This window comes from Heterocephalus glaber, unplaced genomic scaffold (genome assembly GCF_053883595.1).
Source record: "Heterocephalus glaber isolate CG9 unplaced genomic scaffold, H.glaber_assembly_v1.0 deba00001504, whole genome shotgun sequence".
Classification (NCBI taxonomy): domain Eukaryota; kingdom Metazoa; phylum Chordata; class Mammalia; order Rodentia; family Bathyergidae; genus Heterocephalus; species Heterocephalus glaber.
The window spans coordinates 56,871,669-56,893,242 of record NW_028258324.1 but is presented as its reverse complement, the minus strand read 5'-3'; the positions used below and the strand labels follow the sequence as shown (position 1 = coordinate 56,893,242).

General features: G+C 37.1%; 1 long non-coding RNA gene across 1 annotated transcript; it reads right to left on the bottom strand.

The window, feature by feature from the left end:
- Positions 1–2,755: 2,755 nt before the first annotated feature.
- Positions 2,756–21,565, bottom strand: LOC110349362 (uncharacterized). Its single transcript, XR_002395262.2, has 3 exons — positions 21,279–21,565; positions 20,871–21,009; positions 2,756–2,982 (listed from the first exon to the last, which is right to left on the bottom strand). It is a non-coding gene; the product is annotated as an uncharacterized LOC110349362 (long non-coding RNA).
- Between the last annotated feature and the right edge of the window lie 9 nt (positions 21,566–21,574).

Below are 21,574 nucleotides of genomic sequence, written 5' to 3'. Positions count from 1 at the left end.
ATTATTATAGGAAGCCCCAGGGGCTGGAGGATGAAGAATGGGAGAGCCAACAAAGCCCCAAGGAGATACTACTATGAGATAATGTGGTGTCATTTCCAATCATAAGTAGACAAAGGGAAAAGAACACTCCAAGTTGAGGGATTAGCATGAACAAAGCCCTGTTCTTCAGATGCTGATATTTTGGAGTAGAGAGGGTCTATGTTCTACCATCTTTTACTTTTCACTTGATGGGCTATCTGTGAACAATCCTATCCTCTCCAGAAGCTGTAAACACTGGCATAGATATCAAATTCTCAAGCCTATATGTTTGTTGCCTATGGATCAGTAGAACTGTTTTTTTAACAACCCACTGGATGGCTCCACTTGGATATTCAACAAGCACTTCAAGTGAAAGATGATTTGTTCCTTTCCAGCCAAGTTTGCCTCTTATACTTGTTTTAACCCAATTTCAGAATCTTAAGATTCTTTACTGTTTCTTGACATTTAAAATGGTTTGAAGGAACTCTCCAGAACTATTGCTTCTCTTTCTCAAATATTTCTTGATTCTTTTCCCTCTGATCTTATTGCTTAGTTTAGACCTTTATGATTTCTCACCTAGAATATTGCTTTCTAATGGTACAGAAGCAAGATAGCACAAAAATAGTTAAGTAGAAAGAGTACAGCTTTGGAGTTGAACAAAATTTTAGAATATCATTTCCAACTGTTAACAGCTAACTACATTTTTACCATAAGAATTTTTTCAATTGTTTAGTAAAAGAGGTAGAGTTCAAATCAGTTTAAACCACAGAAAAGTCATATTGACACATGAATACAGAAATTTCAAGACATCATCAATTCAGGGATGAAGCAATGTCAATAAAGCTCTGCCCCTTTTCTTCCTTTCAGCTATATTTTTTCTCATGTGTTTCATTTAGTTTTACTTAGATTTTTTTCTCTGTAATGGCAGGATGGCTTCTGGAACTCAGTCTATACATTTACAGTATGCTGTCTGAAAGAATCCATGGGTTAAGCATCAGGAAGGAATTCAGTTGGTTCTGATGAGTCATGTGCTTACCCATGAACCAATCTCGGTGGTCCTGGAAATGCACTATTAGCACTGATCAAGCACCGTGGTTGTGTGGGATGTCATGGTTTACATTCCCACCAGCATTTCATTAAATGATGTTCTCCCTGAGCAATGAATACTTTCAGACAAAAATGACATACCCATCATACTTTTCCGAACCAGTTCCCTGTCTGTCACATTTCTGTAGAGTATATCTTCCATGATATAGTCATAATTCTCTCTTTAAAATATAGAGTACACTTATCTGGGTGTTGTAGTGCATACCTGTAACCTCAGTACTCAAGGAGGCTGAGGCAGGAGGATTACAAATTCAAGCCCAGTCTGGGAAATTTAGCAAGACTCTGTCTCAAAATAAAAAATAAAAATTGTGTTGGAGACACAACTCAGTGTGAAGACACTGGGTTCAATCTCCAGTAACACACACACCCACCCCGTATATATGCACACATATATATGTATGTGTATGTATTTATGTGTGTATATGTGTATGTATGTGTAGTACATTTTGTGTCTTTGAGAACATAGTGCTAACTTCTTAAGAGCTCAAAAATGCACATCTTTCTGATCTCAGCCAGCCCTCCATTCTTTTCTATTTTGTTTCACCAATATTATCCACTCACCTGAAGCACAGTGAATTTTTCTTCTTTTGCTTTTGCTCAAATCTTTCCTCTTGTTTGGAATAACTATTTTGCCTGTGCCCCCTTCAGGTGGCTAATCTGTCTCTCCAGACTGCAATACAATTCATTCTGTCAGTTTATTCAGAGCCCTTCTTCCCTTGACAACCTGCTTTTTTCCCACTGCAACTCTACTTCAAGAAGCCTTGCCAATCACAGCCATGACTCAGGACTTGACAAGTTGTTGTTTCTGACCATATTGATCTGTCTAAGATTGAGCAAGTAACCCAACCTTGCCCATTTGAGATCCTTCCTGTACCGAAGGTAGAGAAGAGAAAGTCTGTCTTCCTGTGTCATTAATTTGGAGTAATGTTGGCCCAAAGCTGCCAGGGACCATGCTTTCTAACACAAAGAGAGAGCCTTCATACAGTAGGATGCAATGAGGTCACCATGCAGATGACCACAAAGAAAAGAGAGCCACAGAGACTGGGAGCATCTGGGTGTCTCAGGTCTTGTTCTAATAGTGACAACCAATTATCTGTGCTGTTTTTCTCTTAAGTTATTTTGAATCGAGCCTCTGTCACTTGAAAGAAGCTTCCAAGTCCAGCTTAACTATTTCTTCCTCTAGGAGCCTTTCTGGACTGTGCCTTGTGTTATTATACTGATTATTGCCTGCTTTTTACAAGGTAAACATAAGCATTTACCCACTCTGCCAGGTTCATTCTAACATTGGCCAAGTGTTACTATTTTTCCATCTGTGCTAGCCTGAGAGCTTGACTTTCACCTTACTTAGCATAGAGCCTTATATGTACTGAATCAAATTGCTAAAGGCCACTAAAAGAAGGATTTTCTTCCCATTGCGTCCAAGTATTTCTCTCTCCATTCTGGACTCTGCATTGATAATTGAATCATTAAATGATCTAAAATATTTTACTGGAAAAGTAATTTTTGAAAGAAATATGCAAACAACTGGAGACATGGGCTGCAGTTGAAGCAGAAAAGGGTGACATTTTCAAATAATGACTCAAACCATTTCTGTGTCTTACTTCTAAATAGCAGGTACAAATTGGTTTATTTGCATTTTCTTGGTTAATTACACATTTTGGAATGATCTTTCCATGTGGAAGTCATTGATAACAGGATCTAATTCCAGAGACCAAAGTGCCATTAGTTTCATTGAATTGAAGCATTTTCAGAGGTTGGAGTCAAAGCCTGGGAATTAGAAATCGTGGGTTTTAATTACATCTTGGTCACAGATTGGTTGTTTTCTTGGAAGCAAACAACCTCAAAAAATTCAAGGGCCTGTAAAACGAAGAGAATATTTGCATCTTGTAATATAGACCTTTATGTAATTTAATGAAATTTTATGTATAAATACCTTTGAAGTCCTAGGATGGTGTTCATTAATTTCCTAAGCTCTGAAATTGAAGAACAATTTTAGCATCATGGACCAGTAGGTGAATGGGACTATTATGAACCTTTTTTTATTGTAGCAATTCATAGATCAATCTGCTTTGATGAACCTGCTTTGATGAAGGCCTCTCATCCCACGGTGTGCAAAGTCCAGTTGTTTGTAATGAAGACACAGAGATAAGAAAGGAAAGAAAGCCGACCTGAACAGGGGGCCTACCTTACACCAGTTGGGTGTTTGGCTAGGCTCTTTACTTACATTTAATCCTTAGGAAAAATTTATGAGTTTGAGAATACATTTTATTTATGATGAAATTAAACCTCAGATACTTCAGGAAATTTTCTTCAGGGTTGTATAGTCAACAGCTGGATCTGTGTAACCCTGTGTGGTCTGTGTGCTGGTATTCTGTTGAATTAATTCTGAGGGGGAAACGGCTATGCTTCTAGTCCTGGCAAACTACGCCATTTACTTATAATGTTTAATAAAATGTGGGCACCCATTATGGGTGGCTTATCAAAAGTGGCGCTACACATTTTATGGCTCATTACTATCAACTACAAGGGAACTTTGGATGTCAGGGTGTGTTTTGCTCTCTCAAAGTGGCTCATAAACTTTGAAAGTTATCCTATGAGTTTGTCATCAGGGTTAGGGATCAGGCTCACTTCTGTAGCTTGTCTAAAACATTTGACTTTGGAGTCACTTCATACAGACTCTAACTGTGGGGTGTGTGTGTGTGTGTGTGTGTGTGTGTGTGTGTGTGTGTGTGTGTGTGTTTACAGTTTCCTTTCTGGCATAGAAGATAATTTTACAATACTGATATGTTTTGCTGTGAGAAGACAGAAGCCAGTCCTGGGAAGCTGTGTGGGTACAGGAAACCCTATGAAACCTAGGTTCTCTTTATTTTAACCTGGAATCCCTAAAATCACTTTTCCATTTGCAGACATTTCTAAATTGACCTGCTGTTCATAAAACCAGTCTGTCAGAGTCATTACCTGATCCTCACATGTTCTCGTCTCTTATTCTGGGGTAGGTTGGAGTCAAAAGAGTTAGTAGAGGTGAGCAGGCAGCACTCTGAGTGAATATGTGAAGCAGCTACAGGGAGATCCTGTGGCAATAAGCCAAGCACCTTACCATGAAGGAAGCTGCACCCCATTCAACTACCAGATAACACAGGATAATACCTTCATGTTTCACTTGGCCAGTTCATAATGTGCCACTTGAAAGGCAGCAAGTCTGTCAAGCTTGTGCCTACATTATCTGATTTTCCCCACACCACTCCTGCCATCCCTTCATTGTGTCAGAAGTGCATTACTTGTTGGAGCAGTGAGGCTCAACCAATGTGCAAAGTGGGTCTGGGAGGATTATGGTGAAGAGCAGTGAGGCTCAACCAATGTGGGGAGTGGGGGGGAAGCAGAAGACTTATGACAACACAACCCCTGCCTCGCCTCCCACAACCAAATCAAATTGAAAAGCCAGCTCAGATTTTGGTGTAAGAACTCTATTGGCAAAAGATAGCAAGAGTTTTCCCAAAACTAGTTTCTTCTGAGCTCAGAAGAAACTGTTAGGAGGAGATGATCATCACATTCTTAATTTCATTTGTTGGAAAGAGAGTATGTGTGAATGTATATGGACATGTGTGTGTTCATTCATTACTTCCTATGCTGGCACAAAGACATTGACCATGACTCTTTCAGAAAAAAAGCCATAGAGTATTATAAAATAAAGATATTAATTTTCTTGATATTATTCTTGCCCAAATGATATAAAATTTAACTTCATGATCCTTACTCATGTGAACAGGCAACAGCTAAAGTGGCACGGCTATCTGGCAAGGATTAGGGTGTGTGAGGAATCACATCATGATCTGAGATTCTGTCTATATCAAAAGCAAATACTCTATGGCACAGTTAAAATAAGTGGTACACATTGACTGCAGATTCTGAAGAATTTCATGAAATAATTATTTCTTAACAAATAGAGGTATAGTCAAGGTCCAGTATCATTTGTTCTACAGCATGGGAAAAATAGTTAGAACTAGCAGTATTTGTGGACTTTTCCCTTCTACTTTGGGTACATCAATCTTAGTCAAAGATGTTGCTCCAAGGGAAGGGAAATATTATTAAGGACAAACAGGAACGCTAGATATTCATTGTATGTATAACATTGTTATTCAGTTCCTTCACAATGAAGAGTTTTCATGTATTACTTATATAAACAAAAATACATTGAAAAATAAGACAAAGTTAGGTGTAGTAATCACAGTGATTATGAGAACTGGCCTTAACAAGCCACAGGGATCATTTAAAACATTGACAGCATAACAAATTTAAATAGCTCTGGTCATAGATGACACCCTGCTCTTCTTCACCTCCTGGTCTCCCCTCTCATTTAAATTCTTCACAGGAGAATGCCACTTAGAAAGTGATTGGTAACTTCTTTTTTTTTTGAGACAAGGTCCTGGTTTGTAGTTCAGGCTGGCCTCGAACTCACAGTGATCCTCCTGCCTCAGCCTCCCTAGTGCTGAGATCACAACTGTGTGCCACCATGCCTGGCTGATTGGTAACTTTTTCTAGAGAATCTTGCATGCACTTTCAGAAGTGAACACTGAGTGCCTGGCATGGGGGTGTAGACTTACAGTCCCAGCTACTTGAGAGCCTGAGGCAGGAGGTCAGAGGTCACTCAAGCTTAGGACTTCTGGGCAAGTCTCACCAATGTAGAGAAGCCTCATTTCAAATAATAAATAAATATTTAAAAAACATTGAATAGTCCAAAATGTTACAATAAAATTGCTATTTACCAAATACTTGGTGTTCAAAATATGTAGTACATTATATAGATTAGATTAATTTTCTCAAAAGCCCTATATGCTCATAAGGAAAATAAAGCCAATAGAGTTCACGATCATACAGGCAGAGGAATGTAGATTTGGTAATGTAAACAAAGAGATGGGATACCTGGAGCCTGGCACTTAAGCTATTACTCTATCCTAGAATCACTAGCATCTTCAGTGTAACCCAGAGATAGGGCAAGAGAACTTAAATGATTTGCCATTTTGATTGATCTAGAACGAGGTTTTCCAAATTCATATGTTAGAGGTCATTCACTAGATCACATAAAATCTGAATTAAAGCATGTCGATTAATCCTCCTTGATTGACTCAAGAAATCAAATGAGAAAAAAAGGAATTATCTGGTCCTAGTTATAATTTTTTGTTTGTTTCTGGCTGACCAGTGTGGATATCTTAAGATCAAGTGTCCAGAATTTTTCCTATACCTAGTGCACAACATATACTAATCATTGATGTGTACAGTGGAACTAGAAATATGGTCATTCATTTATTGATGCAAGTGTGGAAAGGAAGAAAACCAAGACAATTCTACAAGGAGAGCTAAAAGTAGTTGTCTACTTGAAGAGACAAATCAGTTGTCCAAATATCAGGTGAAGAATGAATGATTATGCTCACACACAGAAAAAGTTGTATTAGGCAGTCCATGAAACCAAACCAAACCAAACAACTCTGACAATGAAGAAAATCCTACAGCTAAAATTTACCTAGGATACTTGAATAGACAGATTGAGAACTTGGTGTCCTATTCTTTTTATCACCAGTCAGCCTTCTATGTAAGTTAAGGGGCAGAACTGGATTTCCTAGCTAGAGATGGCATTGCAGAGTATAGAATTCATGAGAGGACAACTACAATACCTATGGCTGGAAAGATAAAAAGATCTAGCACTGTTCACTTTAAGAAATTTAAGAGTTTTTTTTTAAGGTTATGCAAGACTCTTTTAGAAAGTGTACAATTATTTATTTCCACAGAATAGAACTGTAGGAAGTGATTTCAAGTGGCAGCATGGAAGATTTAAGTTAGATTTATTGGAAAAATTTATTTTCAGTGTGCACTGTAAGACATTACAAATGATTACCAGGGAAAGCTATTTGAGTTCTTCAGAACAATTTAAAAGAGGACTTTTTTGTATTGGTTTCAAATTATTGCAGTAGGTCTTAACTAAAGACAAAATAGGCTAGGTAGACTATCAAGGTTCTCTTTCTATGATTTGATGATAAAAAAATTTGATCCTAAAAAGATTGCTCTGGCTTCTTTTCTGTTGCAGCTACCTAAGGAATAGCTGTTGCCTTGACAACAGAGGACATTCTTAGGTTCCTCATATGCTAATAGGAAAACGGCCAATTTTCTTGTTCATAAAAGAAAACTGTTGGTTAATGTTTCTCTCTCTCTCTCTCTCTCTCTCTCTCTCTCTCTCTCTCTCTCTCTCTCTCTCTCCTCCCCCTCCCACCACTCTGCAATGAACCTTAGTGAGTGCCAGATAATAAGAAAGGATAGGACAATTTGTATCTCCGGAAATCCTCACTGAAACTTAAGAAGCTCATTTACAAAGGAGTTTGGAATAAGACAATGATACGAGAAAACCAAGAAATTACTGTTCAATATGTAAAGAAGAAAAACAATGAACAGCATAAAATTCCTTAGTCCATGGTAAAACATGGGCAAACACATTGACTAGAATCCAAGAGGAAGGAGTCAATATACCTTCAAAGATGTCTCAATATGGAAAGACATCGGTAAGATAATTTTTCAAATAACTACTTGCAGCTATCTAAGAACATGTATACAGGTATCATCCACTTTTGAATAAACTGACTCAACGTATACAGATGTAGCTTTACATAGGATTTATGTGAATAATACCAGAAGAGAGCAGAAGAACAGCAATTACTTTCACATGTAATTCAGTAAATTCAGAAGTGACAATTAGTTCCCTCAGGGCAAAAGCCATGGAATAATTCTTGCTTTCTCCTTTGGTACCTGAAACATAGCCAAATGCAGGCTAAGAAGCAGATTGACAGCTGATAACAAGTGCTTTGAGTAAATTTACCCATATATTATGTGGAGAGCTATAGCTCACAGAATAAAAGCAAGCCACCTTTCTGCAGTGTCTCTTAAAGCCTTAACCACAAAAAAAGCCAAGTGTCTGAGCCAGTGGAAAGTTTCTTTTTGCATATAGCAACGTGGAAGTGCAAGCTGCAGCCTCATTCCAGACTTGTTCTTGTGTTGTGCTCATACACATGGGGTGTGCAATATCATGAGGAACACATATTCCTTGTATCTTTATCCTAAATTATTCTATAGAGCAGTTACATGGTGGATATGTTTGTTGTTTGTTGTTTTCACTCCTCTGCATTACCTCCAAGGATTTTTTTTTTTTTGGTTATTATTGTTTTTTAAAAATATTTTTTCTTTTAATTATGAAAGTGATTCATGCTTGCTCTCAAGCATATGAAAACGTGTAGAAAAGAACAAAGAAGGCTTTTGAAGAGCAATACTGAAAGCAAAGTAAACTTTCACCAATATTTATTTTACTAACTTCTAGGACTGAGTAGGACATAGGATACATTGTATCTTTCCTGCCCTTTTTCTTTCTGTTTTCTGAAAGTCCTGAGCCTCCCATGGGCCCCCATGGGCTCTGGAGAACACTGATCAGTTTGGGCATACAGATCGCTGTAGGTGTTAATATGAACTCTGATATTCCAAAGAGAGTGGTAGTTAAGCACAGTAAAAAATACATAAGTATCTGAAAACCAGGCAAAAACAGTTACACTTGGACAAGGTAATCTTTGGAAGTTTTGGAAACTGCTATCTCTGGTACAATATTACTGGCAGATTTGGGGGTTAGATTTTCTTATTCCACTGGCCCCCTCAAATTTCCCCCAGAATGAGAAGACTGTAGTCTTGTTTGGCCCTGCTTCCAGTCACAAAATATTACATTTTATCTTTAAGTTTTTCATATCCTCACTGAACTCTTCCATTCATTTCCCTCATTTAAAATTACTGAAATCAAATAAGTAAAAATGTCCCACATCTTTATCCAGCAGAGAATTGGAAATCAAAACTGCATTGAGAACCCAGTCAGAGTGGCTACCATCAACAATAAAAAAAAAAAATGCTGGCAAGGATGCAGTGAAAAAAGAATGGTTCTGAACTGTTGGTGGGAATGTAAATTAGTATAGCCACCATGAAAATCAGTATGGAGGTTCCTAAAAAAACAAAAAACAAAAAAACCCAGGAAAGATAGAAGTATCATTTGATCCAGCTATCCTACTCCTCTGTATATTGCTTAAAAATTAAAGTCAGCATAGTATAGAGATACTTGTATCCCTGTTTATTGCAGTGTGATTTACAATAGTAAGCCATGGGAATAAGCTAGGTGACTGTCAACAGGTGAATGAGTGAAGAAAATGTGGTATATGTATACAATGGAGTATTATTCTGCCATAAAGAAGAATGAAATCATGCCACTTCCAGGAAAATAGATAGCACTGGAGAGCATCAAGCTAAGATAAATGTGCTAGACTCAGAAAGTCAAATATCACATTTTCTCTTACATATGGAATCTAAAAACAAATTTTTGAAAATACTTGAAAGTAGAAGGAAGTCTACCAGAGAAGAGGAAGGGGATCAAGGGCAGGTGAGAGAAAAGGGAAAGAGGGTAACTGGGAAAAATGATCAATGTATGCTATATGCATGTATGAATATATCAAAATGAAATCCACTCTGTGTAACTAATACACACCAATGAAAACTTTCTTCAATTGATCCCTTTTGCCTAGAAGAAAATATTTTTGAGATCTGGTGCCTTTCAACTTTTCTTCTCCCAGACATATGCCAATTCACAAAATTATGCCATATCCAGCAGTATTTAACTGCTGGTAATTCCCCACAACTGTTCCCCTCAACTGCTCCCCGCTCCCTCCAAGATTAGAGATTGTTACTCACTCTACCTAAAATGCACTTTTATTTCTACTTTTCACCAGGAGTCCTTCTACTCCTGTTGCTAAAGTTTCAGGTAAGATCCTTTTTATTTTGGGTGGCTCTGCCCTTGCCCCAGCTCCTATCCCACCTGGAGACATAGACACACTATCTTTGATGAGTTCTGGGAGCCTTATTGTCTCAGTTACTTTCCTCACTGCTGAGACAATGTATTGGACACTCAAAGTTAAAGGAGGAAAGGTTTATTTTAGCTCACAATTGGTAAGTTTCTGTCCATAGTTGGCTGGATCCAAGGCAGGGTGGCATGGCAGAGGGGTATTGCAGAGAAGAGATAGTCCATGGCAAGAAGGCAGCAAACAGCATCAGGAAGCCCACCTTCCTTCTCTCCCTTTATATTCCATTCAGGCTACAAGCCTAGCCACTCGTGCCACACACAGCCAGATTGGGACTTCCATTACCCACACTCAGAGCTACTCTGATTTCTATCAGTGGACTGATTTAGTACCACACGTTCTTATCCTAGTATCACATGTCCTGGATCCACCCAGCTCTGAAAAGCCCCATATATGAACACATGAGGCCCTGGGTGAACATCAGCTACAACATTCCTCCCTCCTGATCCCTAAAAGACTCATGCACATCTTTTCATGCAAAAGACATTTAGTCCATCCCTAAGGGTTGCCAAAGTCCTAACGGTTTCAGCATTGCTGAAAAGTCCAAGGTCAAAGTCTCTGCTAAGATTTAATGTAAACTCTTAGTTGTGAGGCCCTGTACAAATGAAAAGAAAGTTAAGCACTTCTAACATACAATGGCATAAGATAAACATTCCTATTCCAAAAGGCACAAATAGAGAGACAGAAAAGAACGGGACCAAAGCAAGTCCAAAATTCAGCAGGGCAAACATTAAGTTCATGTCCAGCACCCAGGGCAATCCATGGCAAGATATGAACTCCAAAGGGCTTGGGTGGCTCTACCCCATGACACTTCTAGTGGTTGTAGCTCCATGGCTTCTCTCTTGGGCTGGGTCTGCTCACTCCTTGTGACTTTCCGTAAATGATCCACATTCCTGGCTTCTCTAACTTTCTGGGTTTGGTACTGCACCTTCACCTTCACACTCACAGCTTCACACACTGCTTTCTTGGGGGCATGCTGCCTGGCCTCCCAGTTCTTCTTCTGAAATCTGTGTGGTAGCTTTCCTGACCCCGTAACTCTTGCATTTTGCATGGACCTAAAACTAGCACCACATGATGACGCTAAAGTCTGTCACCAGCTGGAGCAGTAACCAGGCTTCCTTCACTCTTGGCTGAAGAGGTTAAGGGCCTGGATTGCTGAGCACTAAGAACCCAATTCTGAAGAACAACTTCCCTAGCCCACCACCATTCTGAAATATGGTGCTCTGGGGTTCTCTTCTCAAAGCGAAGTCTTTCACCTTTGAAACTTTGAAGCTGCAATGGCTGGAGTCTTGCTGGTTCCTGTGATGTCCTTGGGCCACCTTTTATATTGTTCTGTTCCTTCTCAGCAACCAAGTTCTCCTCTGCTCTGTCTTTGTAGCCTGCAACTTTACTGGAGATTCCTTTCTAGCCAAACTCAAAATGTTATAAATCATTCTGGTGGCCCCTTTGCCGTTGATTCTCAATATAGATCTGGCTAACACTAGCCATGCCACTGCCTCAACATTAGACTGCCTTGAAATTTCTTTCACCAGATTAATTAGTACACCACACTTAATCTCGGTCTCAGACAAAGTCTCTTTGTAAGAGCAAAATGCAGATGAATTTTCTGCTAAAGCATAACACACATGGTTTGGAGTCCAACAACCAATGAAGTACTTCTTCCAAGCAGAAACCCCCTGAGCCTGATCTTTGTTGGCAGGATTTCTATCAGCATTCTGGTCTTCTGACCTCTAACCAGAATCTCACATCAAGTTCACCTTACAGCATTCCAGGGCTGCTTCTTCAGCGAGCATCTCCAAACCTTCCCAAACTCTTTCCACAAGCCAGTTCCAAAGGTTTCTGAACCACATGACCAGATAATGTCACAGCAATGACCCTGCTTCTCTGGTAATAAAAATCTATTTTAGTTACTTTCCTCCTTGCTGAGAGAAAATATAGTTAAAGGAGGAAAGGATTATTTCAGCTCACGGTTTGTATTTCTGTCCATAGTCTGCTTGTTCCAAGGCAGGATGGCATGACAAAGGGGCATTGCAGAGGAGAAATAGTCCATGGCAAGAAGGCAGCAAGCAGCAGAAGTAAGCCTGCCTTCCGTCTCTCTCTTTATTTTCCATACAGGCTAAAAGCCTATGGATTAATGCCACCTACATCCAGAGTGGGGCTTCCATTATCCACACCCAGAACTATGCTGCTTCCAAGGAGTGGACTAATTTAGTATCACATACCCTTAATCCAGTCAGCTCTGAAAATCCGAATATATGAGCACATGAGGCTTTGGGGGGACAACTAGAACCCATAACACATACCAACTAGGCACTCAGTATGCACTATTTAATTTAATAAAAGCCCTACAAGTCAGTGTCCTAATCTGTTTTGTTCAAGTTACATGTCCCCGTCTCTCCCTACAGAGTGTGTCACACACTAGGTGCTGAATGACTGTTAATGCAATGAATGAACAAATGTGTGTCTACTATGTATTTGTGCTAATAAGCCAGAGCTAAATAAGCTAGACACTCCAATTTATGGTTCTGACAGTATAATGGGGACTCACAGAAGTAAAGAGTTTAGCAAGTGTCATGGTAGTGAAAATATGATGCTAGTGGAGCATGTACAGGTTAGAGAAAGTGGACAGCAGGGGTCTACCAAGGCAGGGGGAACAGGTGTGTGAAGGCTTGCAGTAAGAGAGACCACAAGGAAAAAAACAAATTTAGCTAGGCTAGAATTTCCAGTGTAAGATGAAGCAGAGTATAAGATGAGGGTGGTGGTGAGATCACTTCAGGAGGGTCTTTTAAACCATGTTAGGGGACCATGGTGAGCCATGGGGGAGTTGCCATGGGGAGGGGGGTTGTGCTCATATTTGGGGCTTAAAAAAGTCATTTTGGCTGAGATGTAGAGATGGTATCAGAGGGATCTGCTAGAGAGCTCAGGAGATCAGCCAGGGTGCAGCTGCTGTGGTCAGTTCTCCACTAGATGGTAAACTCTTTGTGGGAAATATACATTAATCATGTTTTAAGTGTTGATGAAGAAACTCTACTTGTAGTGGTGGTCATATCTCAAAAAGTAAGAATAGAAAAGTGCCAATTATAACATAGGCAAGGTAATAAATACATGTAGGTGACACACCTGCCTAAAAGACACACTTACACATATCTGTCTTTTCAATTAAGCTGTCATTCCCTGGATTTAGAGCGTGTGGTTTTCCATGTTGTGTAACATACCTAGGAATAATAAATTTAATCCTGTCTTCTTGAGTTTGTTCAAGGGCTGGTAAAAGAGTTAATGAAGATATAAATGAAGGAGAGCATAAATGACAAAATCTGAAAGGTCACTTCTGACTTCTCTATAGTTGATTGAATAAAAATATTTTATTAAGTCTTTGGTCAGCAGATTATGATACCTACCTTATGTATAGCACTCATTATTAATCATGGCTCTCATTTTTCTTTTGATACAATGAAAAGAGTAAAAGAATTTTCAAAGAACATGAAAGGACTTCATGAAATTGTATTACAGTTAACTAAATCAGAGTTTAATACTATAAACTAATTCAGTAGTGAAAATGTTCTAATTTTTATATTAGTAGTTGATGTCATCCTTATTCTTGGTTTACAGTACAATGATACTTCTAAAACATTTTGAATATGTGAGAAAATAATATATTAAAATCTGCCAAATAAAAGGAGGCAAAACCCAGTGACTTCTGATTTGGATTATATATGAAGTTTAATTGAGTTTGGAACAAATAACTAAAATAAATCAAATATTGCTGGGTCATATGGATTATTTTTGCTGATTCTTACATAAAACCTTTACTTTTCTAAAGTTTAGGGTCTTCAATGATTTATAAAGAAATATTAATGTATACAGTTAGCTTAATCATTGATTCAACATCAAACTTCATGTTTATAAATTTTCATATACTTAAAATGTACATTATCTTCTCAAAGAATTGATTTACATGTTGATCTATCTATCACAATCTTAAATTTAAACATTCTTTGTTAATTATTACCCTTACTATGGTTGCTTCATTATGATACCAACCAGCAGTGTTCAGAAGAAAGAGGGGCTATGATTTTGTATCTGGATGTTTTAAGTAAACTGACACAATTCTGTGTGAAACCAAAGATTTTGTCATTTTAGAGTGAGAATGAGCTGAGAGGAAAAAATATTAATAGATTGTTAGGTTGGTATTTGGTCCACAATCATTTTCTGTTTTTTTTTTTTCTTAAGTACATCTCTAATGCTGCATCCAAAGATTTGGCTCAGATGTCAGAAATAATGATCTTCATTATAATGGTAGACCTTGATGAGGGTTGCAGATAAAAAAAAAGAAGAAAAAAGAAAAAGGATAAAGCACTCATGCTACTTTACATATACAGACATGTAGCACCATCTACTGGATTAGAATAAATGAATAAAGTCTGTAAAATATATATTTCCACTAGCAAGAGTGTGAGCCTCTGAATATAAAAGCTTCTTAAAGTATTGTCTTACCCATTTAAAAAAACTTTTTGGACTATTTTCCTGATAGGTGAAAATACTTGATAAAAGGGACATTTCCCTCCTTGCCCTAGGTTCTAGGTAATAGTCATAGAAAAAAATTGTTAGCTCTTATTTATAGTCATTCATCTACAGCAATTGATCACACACACACACACACACACACACACACACACACCACGGTACCCAACTTAATTCCATAATAACACCCACATCCTATTCTACCCACCTCAACTACATAATGCTTTTTACAAATCAGTGGTTGTCATTGGCAATATAAATTTTGTGATTGTGTATTTTCCAGAAAAGTATATGAGAAAATGTAATTAGTTGTTTTTCCTCGATGGTTTCCTTGCATTAGAAAAATATTCTCTTTAAATATAGTTATGGCTTCTCATTATCAGGAGAAATAAATCTGTAAGGATAATCTATTCATTAATTCAGCAACTATAAATTGAGAAATTAATATGTGCCAACAGTAAAGATAAAGGTAAATAAAAGCAAGAGTGACATCAGAAACTGCTCAGTTTTTGGCTGTGAATTCAAGGCTCCTTTGTAAGGACTTGCAACTATCTTTCACTAATAGTGTACAACAGAACAGCCAGTTATCTGATATAAACTTTTGAAGTGAACAGATTTTCAAAATATTATAGATGCTGGCCTAAGAACACTTTTTGTGTAGGCAAGGAAATTGTGGAACAGGACAATTACAGGATCTTCTCTGACATTATTCCTACGAGACTTATTTTATTATCCAAGTCATTATCTACTTCATTATACATTGTAATAAAATGCATTTCCTCAGGAGGTAGTGAGTACCTAATCAATAGAAGTGTAATTCATATGTACACCTTGTAGTCAGGGGCAATCTTGGAGGTTTCTTCTAATTCTGAGGTTATATAAATTCTCTGAATCTAATCATATGCATCTGTATTAAGAATTAATTACATAAAGAAAATCTGAATAGAGACGTATTTCTGTATAGTAAGGCAATATAATAAAACTAAATTTTACTTAAATTATTCTGTTATTCACTAAAATTTCAATGAAAATTCTTAGCATCTTGCCTCTTTAAAAATAAAAAACTTGGCAACTTGATTCCAGTTTCAAAATTCATTTGAAAGTGTGTTTAGATGGACAGAAGAATATTTATGGTGGTGGTGATAGATGGTACATTTGACCCTACCATGCTAAAAAACTATACTTCTTGAAACAGTGTGGCACTTTTGTAGAGATAAACAAATCACTGAAATACCAAATATATTTCTGCATATAAGAAAATTAAATATACAAAAAGGATGAATTTTAAACCAATGGAGAGAGACTAATAGTCTACTACTATTTTTTTGAAAAAGTTGTATATCTACTTCCTTTTATACATGAATATAAATTTCATGTGATTTAAAACTTTGCTTAAGATTATATAATTATAAAAGTAGCAAAAGAAATTATTGGAGGCCATTTTTATAGTTTTATGTGAAACACCTTCCTAAGTGTGACATAAAACATAAAAGTCATCCAAGAAAGAGACTTACAGATATAATTGTATAAAAATTTAAAACTCTCCCTTCAATTTCTAAATTTATTCTCTCAATGGATTTTAATTGAGCACTATCAAGTTGTAGGAACCCTGTAGTTTCTGAATACAGGGTGAACAAAGTATATGATTCTATTCTTATGCATTTAAAGTCTAGTGGAAAAGATAGAAAATAAATAAACAAGAAAATATAAACAAAATTACTAACTCAGCACATTGTTTGGATACAATCACTCAATGTGAAAAGGTCGCCATGAGAGGACAGGGAAAATTTATATTGGATTTGAATGGGCAGGAAAGGCCCCTCTGGGTTTATAGATAACCTGAAGAATAATGCAGCCCTGATGAATAATATAGAACAAGCCATTAAGAAAGGAAAATGTTGTAGGTTTGGGGAAATATGTATAGATAGATATACTTCCAGGCCAAGGCCACAGTGACCCATCTCTTCCCACCAGACTTCACCTCCCAACATTACACCCAGCTATAAACTCATCGGTAGACTAATACAGGGATGAATATTATACACCCACGATCCACTCACCTCCCCCAAAACCCCACCTATGAGCATATGAAGCATTGGGGGAAATGTTAGATATAAACTATAACAGGCACTTCACCTCTATTTTTGTTCCAAAAACTCCAACTCCCGCCTAACCATGAGGCAAACATGATTAGATAAAAACAAATTAGACATTTTACACAATACCTCAATGTTGTCAAGGTAAATGAAAAATAAGAAAAACTTCAGAACTCATCACAGACCAAGGGAGACGAAGGAGACATAACAATAAAATGTAAGGTGGTATGCTGAAATGGATCCGGGGTTAGAAAAAAAAAAAACATTCATGGAAGAACTGGACAATCTGGAGTTTAGTTTATAGCAATATACCAATGTAGGCTTTTTTATATTGACATATGCACTATGACAATGTGAAATGATAACATTAGGGGAAACTTAAGCTGGGTGAGGGGTATACAGACACTGTACTATCTTTACAGCTTATATGGAGATACAAAATTATTCTGAAATAAAAGTTGAAGGATTAAAGGACTTGTACAAACATGTTTATAATAGCTTCATTCATAATTTCCCCAAATTGGAAATAATCTAGCAATAAGAAACAAACTCTTGGTATATAACACAATATAGATGAAAACCAAAAATATTACGTTAAATGAAGAAAGCAACTTACATTACAAAAGTAGGTACATAAAACACTCCGGGTCCAATCAGGAGAGAAAACACACAATGCTTCAATAGGGAAAGCTTAATCTTAAAATCTGTCATTTAAGCAGGGCACAGTGGTGCATGCTGGTAATCCCAGCTACTGAAGGATTCTGCAATGTGTTCCTGTTCCAGCTCCCAAAAAAGCTTGATGTCAGGCACACTATCAAAACAAACAAACAAACAAAACAAAAAACAACAGAAAAACAAAAAACAAAAACCACAGCTCTTTAAAGAGCCTATATTATTTTCACAAAACAGGCAAAATGGGTGAATTTGGACCTTAGATGCAATAAATTATTAACTGCCACACTATACCATCTCTGTTTATTTGAAAATTTTAAGAAAAGGAATTAATTCATGAAAGACTTGTCTCTAGGGGTTTGGGGAGGTGAGAACAGGGACTGATGCTGGGTGTCCTTATTAAAAAGAGGAAGAGACACAGAAAAGAGGCCAAGTGATGACGCAGTGGGAAAGTCACTATCTGTAGGCCAAGGACAGAGGCCTCACCAGAAACCAACCCTGTCAGTATCTTAACCCTGGATTTTCAGCCTCTAGAAATTGCAGAAAATAAATATTTGTTGTTTGTCATTCAGTCTGTGGTATTTTGCTATGATATCCCTAGCAATGTAATACATTCCCCAGCCATGCTATTTGGAGCCACGGAAACAGACACAATCACCTGTGGAGCAAGTGCAAGAAGAGTAGAGGTATTGGCTTTGGGTTTTAAGATATATCAATATTTAGAGGTCAAAAAGACAAGAGAATACAGCAAACAAGACCGACAAGGTTAATGGCAAACTTTCCCTTGTGAATAGAAAGAGGCATAACAACCAAGAGGAGAAAATGTTTTACTGGGGGAAGGGCAGCTGAGCCGAATGCTGCTGCCAGATCAGGAAAGTTGGTGATGCAAGAGCCTGATAAAGAAGCCTGATCATGGCAGAAGAGCACTTTCTGAGCTGTGGATGGTAAAATATATTAAAAACAAGGTACATATAAAACCAAAGCAAATTTGGGAGAAAAATATTACTTACATACTTACAGAGAATACTATCAATAACATTAAAAGCACCACTATAATTTAATAAAAGAATGAGAGAGGGGAAATGGGCAAAGGGTATGATAGAGAAATTCTTAGAAGAAATGGGATGCTCAGACTCAGAAATGTGATACCTAGTGTCATTTACTCATTGAAATGTTAACAACTGTATTTTGCATTTAGATTGTGAAGTAATTAATACTTTATAATGTTCAGAGTGTGCAACGATGATGCTCTCATCTTATTGGTAAGTAAAAGCTTTATTAAAGGTAGTTTAATGTTATCTATCAAAATAAAATTGCTTATGTCTTAAAATTGCTTCTCTATTAATATTACTTCAAGAATATGTTTTGCAGAAACATATTAGTAATAAGATTTTATCTTCTTACACCTAATCTAAGACACTATTAAAAGATGGATCACAGCTTCAGAGACATTAAAATGTGACGATAAGTACATTCTAGAATTGATAACATACAGTATTATAAATATGTCAACTGCAGCATTGTTTAAAAAGCTACACGTGATTGATAAAATATTGAATTTTAAACTTGCATTAAAATGGGAAGGTAATCTAAGTGTACTGCCATGGAAATATGGCCACCAGTGTTACCTAAAAAAGTGAATTTGCAGAATATTTATAATATGATTACACAATTTCTATTTCTGTAGGACAAAAACTCATGTATGTATATATTTATAGCTTAATTAAAAATATGCTAGTAGAGGAAACACCAAACAGCTATAAATTCCTGGGAAGGAGTGGAATGCAGGTGAAAGATAGCTTTTCTTTTGCTTTATATTTACATATTTTTCTATTTTTAACAATCTTATTTTTGAAAACAAAAATTCTCTTTGTATGTTAGCCTTAATAACTTGACTTAGGTAAAGTGAATTATGTGGAAATAAGTTAATAAAAGGGTTACATCTACCTAAGCATTCTGGAATTAAAGTATTTCATGTTCAGCAACAAGGCTTTTAAAGCTATGGATTTTGCTTTGATGTATAGCTGTGAATAAATTGAGGTACAGCTATGTTCTAGAACTTGAAAACTGATTTGACACAGGAGTGGTGATGAAGTGGAGAACAGGGCTATTATTTTAAGTTAGAATTGTAGAACTTGGAGAATACATGGACATTTCATGTAGAATTAAACATCATGTAAATGTCATCCTTAAATTCCAGAAATAGAATCCTTGAAATATGGGACACGGGACTTTTTTGCAGGGCTTGCATTGATAGACTTCTTATGTCCATGGAGCATAGGCATCGTGCCCACCAAGATAGCTGTAGTTATGTACTTGGCAGCTAGAGCTAACACCAAATGGGGTAGATCAATATTCATTAGTAAACAGGATGGGAAATTAGTAATGTTTACATTGGCAGTAATAACTCCAATCATTTAAAAAACCCAATATTGTCACAACAAATCTTAAGTATAAATGACCACGTGCCATCTTAGCATGTTATATACTAACATCTTCATTAGTGGGAATGACTAAACTACTAAAGGTAAATGATGAACCCCTATAAGGTATTTGTGTCCTTAAAATTCCATTATTCTACACAGGTCCAAATTTTTCTTTAGAAACTGTCTTGTCCCCAGTTACCTGACAGATTTAAAGCAACATAGAAGTGGGGAGTAAAATTTCTTGCTAATTCTAGTCTTTAAAGACACTGTTTCTAAGTCCACAAGATTAAATTTATAAAAAACAATGCAGGAGACAAAAGTATTGAAAGAAGATTTCAAAACTATAGTAACAAACGAACTGTAAAAGATATTTTCAGGCCAACTGAGTTATGAATATGAAATGGCTATTAGGGGTTATGAGAAATTGTTAGCTTTGTTAGGACAATAATATTGCATTTATATTAGAGAACATTAACTTCTTTTCTGGCAATGTATGCTTAAGTATTTAGGGATGAAATGTCATAATGTCTGTGATTTACTTTAAAGTTCAAAGGGTGATCAAAAATATATAGTGAGTATTTAAATTTAAAAATCATTATAGTAAAAGACAAATTGCCATTAATATGTCTCAAAATACTCCCCTCACTTTGAACACACTTATGCTATCATTCTTGTCACTTTCTGAAGCAGTTTTGGAAGTTCAGTTTGCTGAATATTTTTAGGACATGTGATCATAGATATTGTGAATGGTGCTGCCAAGTGCCGTGATCTGGCAGTGTGTGAATTTTGGATTTTCCCTGGAGTCAAAATGACCGAAGATAAACGTTTTGAAGCCGTTCAGGGCATCAAAGCAGCCACACATGACAACTAAAGACATGAAAGAGGATTTCCAGAACTGCTCCAGAAAGTGGTAGGAACTGGGATCACTGTGTTTGAAGTAAGGGGAGAGTATTTTGAGAAGGATTAATGGCAACGTGTCTTTTTACTATATTTTTACAATTTAAACATTTACTATAGCTTTTGATCACGTTTTATACATCAGCAAAAGGTACAGATTAAGGTAATATGTCAAAATAGAAATGTTAAAGGTGATATATACATACCTTCTTTATACATTGCTTTCTATTCTTATGTACATTTAAATTGTAGAGCAAAGTGCTACAGACAGTTGTTTATCAGATATACAAAATTAATTCGTGCTCACAATGCTTAACCACTTAATCTCAGGGAGCCTCAATTTACCTAGAAAATAAAAGAATCAGATTGGTTGTTTTGTTCTTTCTAGTCCTGAGCTACTATACAACAGAGACTAACTCAAATGCCTATCCAGATCAAGTCGGCAAATTCAAATTAGTTAACTGACAAAATGCTTGCCGATCTAAAGGGGGCGCCTTTCCACCTGAATATTGTCTTTCGATAATGGGGGTTCTGTCACCTAGCTTTTTTCGAGATAAGGAAAGATATTTCTACGTGAAAGTCCACATCTTTAAATGTTAACGTAGGACGCTAACCTTAACCCGGTGGTTTCGGTGCCCGCCCAAGGACCTCTGGGTCCCTGGATGGAGCTCCACTTGGAAATAAAACCGGTTTATTATCCTTGCTAGCTCTCCTCTACCGCGGGCAGCTGAGAGAGCTGCGTAGCGAGGTCCTTCTAGGAACCCAGGGATCGTCAAGCCGGCACCGGGACCACAGATCCTACACCCTCTGGGGAGTTAGGGAGCGACCCGAGCCTCCTGTAGGTTGAAAATTAATCCCGGAGAATTTGTAAGGAAGCACTGTTAATTTGGGCGCTCAAATACGGATTCCG